Source organism: Branchiostoma floridae, chromosome 3 (genome assembly GCF_000003815.2).
Source record: "Branchiostoma floridae strain S238N-H82 chromosome 3, Bfl_VNyyK, whole genome shotgun sequence".
Taxonomy (NCBI): Eukaryota; Metazoa; Chordata; class Leptocardii; order Amphioxiformes; family Branchiostomatidae; genus Branchiostoma; species Branchiostoma floridae.
The window spans coordinates 9,822,771-9,826,197 of NC_049981.1; positions in this window are offsets into that span (position 1 = coordinate 9,822,771).

Sequence of the window (3,427 nt, forward strand, 5' to 3'; positions counted from 1 at the left end):
AAGCTGTACCAAGGCTGCAGCTTGTAACGAAGACAAATATCATAGCGGTCTTGGTATTCAGTTGTTCCAGCATCATTTTAGTTCTTCAATGTGTTGAGGGTCAATGTCAGAGTCAATTTGATGTGGACAATCCCAGAATGACACTTAGTGTCCGAAACTGAACGCTTTGATCGCTGAGGAACTTCGATGCACGATTTGTCCTGGCACAGAAAACGTAAATTTCGAACGTCGATGAAAAGAAACCCTAACAGCTCTCTTCTCTGTAGATGTAGATAAACGCTCTCACTTATAAGTCAACGTCCAAGCTTTGCGTGTTGAGCGACGTCAAGAATCGAATGCAACGAATGTCTATTGAAAGTTTGCGTGTCGGTTCGTTATTGTGTATAATCTTAAAGGTTAAATAAACTATCATTGTTGGTAGACTGGAGAACGGGATTCCGAGTACACTTAATTACTGTTTGTGTTATCAAGTCTGCCAAGAAGACGAAGTTACTTATGGACAAGACAGTGGCTTTCTTGACAATTTTGGGTATATGTGCTACTGTTTGGTGTCAGTCTTAGAATCTCTTTGCCTTGCCCGATAGACAACGATTTAATTCAACACGTAAGAAAGAAGCTGACTTTAAGAAAAGTACGATCTCGGTGCTATTGCCACATTACCGTATGCAGGCCGCACTTACACATGCTGCTTTCCTTACTCACTCGCATTGACTGTATAGGGCACGCGCGTCGCCCGTACTATTTTTCATGCGATGCTATTGGTTGAGAGATATGGGTGACGTCATCACACCCACTCTATAAAGCACAGCGGAGGAATAGATCACTGCAGTCTACAGGTACTCCGTACGCCGTTGGAGCCTAAGCGACAGAACCAGGCTGTCGCTTCCTCCCCACCAAAAGGCCATCTTGTGAACTGTGACAATGGCGAAGAAGTCGTCCATCCCGTTTTAAGGTTTGATAGTTCGCCCGTGCGCGGTTCTGGTGGTATGAGATTATGTAGAATGTTGTGGTGGGCGTGTAGCGCCGTCGTGTTATACGTTTGTGGCATGTTCTTGCCTGACAGATTGGCTGTCCGTTCTTCATGTGCGTCGAAGGAGCGACCAAGAGGTTGGACTTTTGTTCTGTACTTCTTCCCTTTTCACTCGCTACGTTATTTTCCAGGTTCGGTGAAGGAAAGGAGACGGCCAAGCTATATGTGAGAGGTTTAATCCTGTGTTAACTTTTGCTTTGTCTCCGTGAGGTGAGTTAATCTTTGACACCTGGTCACGCACGTGGGAATTCGGAGTCATCAAAACGCCAGACAGGCTGCCTCGTTTCCTCTTTTCTTTCCCCTTTATTTCGACTTAGGACAAGGGAGTGTTTGTGCGTTGCATGTATCCGCATTTTATTTTCTCGTTGAGTTGGCCTTTTGCTATGTGTTTCTTTGTTCGTTTAGTCGATAGACTTTGCAGGTCCAGGGAGGGACGTCGTTAGAGCTTGAACGGATTAGTCCCTACACGTGCACGGCAGCTAGCTGTGTAGTTAGTGCTTTGTTATCAGGTATGCGGATGAAGGTGACGGAATTCCTTGCTGTTGCGTGTGTGTAATTGTGTTTGTATCGTGGGTGCTTTATTGCTGGTTGATGTATGTGCCTGTGTTGGGTGTTTGAAGCCTCTCTCTCATGTTATCGTGAAATTCGCTCACCTTTGAGGTCAGGCTGTGTGATTCTGGCGTGTGAGAATGTGTTGCCTCGTGCAGTTACGAGCTTGGCGCATCAAGGTTAAAGTACTAATGTGTCGCTGTTTGGTTATCTCTTTAATTTTCGTAGGCTTGAATCTGCCAGAGATGGATAGCGAAGGGGTCCCCCAGATATCGGCGCCCTCCACCTCCTTAGGGTCTCGCCGCAGGGCTTACTCTACCGTGGTCTTGGCGTCCACCTCGGCAGCCCCGTCAGCTACGTCCCCAGCACTTTCATCCGCGGTGGCCGCGGTTGGGTTGGTATAAACTGGTATACGGGAATTTTATCGTTGTTTGTGGTTGTATTGGAGGAGCGTTATTACTGTGTTGGTGCATTTGTTTGTGGTTGTATTGGAGGAGCATTATTACTGTGTTGGTGCATTTGTTAGTGGGTGGAATTGACGTTTCTTTCTCCCGATTAACAGTTTAGAACTTTCCTGACGTGTCAGTCTGACAGCCTTGTATGTGTACAGCAGACGTGACAGAGCCAGTTCCATTTTTGTCCTTCTTGAAGAAGAAAACCTAGCGTTGTAGACAAGTTGTGCCTATTTGCCCTTCCCTGTATGACCCCACTTCGTCCCATTGTTCGCAGGTATGTACCACCGGCAGCGAGGCGGAGCACGTGCACATGAATTCTTTCAGCTGTGAGCCAGTGAAACACTTACGTGTCACGCGGGTCTCCTTTGTGCGGTGTGAGGCTATTCTGTCACATTTCCTTTCCAGAATTAGCTGTCGTTGGGGTGTTCCAGGGCGACTTCCAGGATGATGGAACACATGTGTCTGACAACCTGACGAGAACCTAATTACTTTCCGCAGCTAGGTCAGTGTGATTAGCAGCGGACGACGTGGAGTCGATCAGTTTCGACCGTGTCGCACGTGGTTTCAGACACATCAATGCCTCCCCGTAGTACTGTTGTGTGGTTTGTTTCGAGTTGCTTTCATGTCCGGAGAAATATTTGTGCCATGTTTGATGTTCATAGCTCTAAGATGTGCTTGGGGAACTGACAGTTTCTGTTTTGTTTTGTTTTCTCCCGGTTAGGAATTGACTCCTTTCACCAAGTGTTTCAGCCTGATAGCCCTTTACAGCGGCTGGTTTTACAGGGCTAGTTTTGCGGTTCTTCATCCTAGCAGAGGAAGTATTACCACCTGTTTGAGATGAATTAAATCTGTTTTCCCATCCCTGTTTTGTCCCCTGTGATTTCATTGTTTGCAGCTATGTGGCACCTGGTCGCGGCGTGGGATTTGGCGCCAACTTGTCCCGACGTGGGCTCCAAAAGGGGTTGATGAAAGCTCCTTGATGCCTAGGAATCAGTTTGCGTGTATTACTCCGGTTTGTTCTGTGTCCGGGTGCCTCTCATTTGAAGCTCTGCATTTTAGTTTTTAGCTTTGCCATAGACCAGGATCCGCCGTGTTGCACGTGGTGTGTAGAGACACTCTGCTACTCCTGTTGTTGCTGATTAATTGAGGTGTTCTCGACAGTGACAGTCCCCGAGCCGCTACAAGAAGCATCCCTTGCACGTGAGTCACAGTTGACGTGGTCACGGTGGCGCGGTTGGCCACCCATGGCGACGGTTTGTAGTGGTATCTTTTTTTTTTTTTTTTTTTTTCTAGGCGTGTACCCTATATGTCGTCTTCAGTAATTCTCGTTCGTTGTGTGGTTGGAAGCAAAAGGTGAGTTTGTGTGGCTGGCGCCTGTTTCTCTCATGTTATC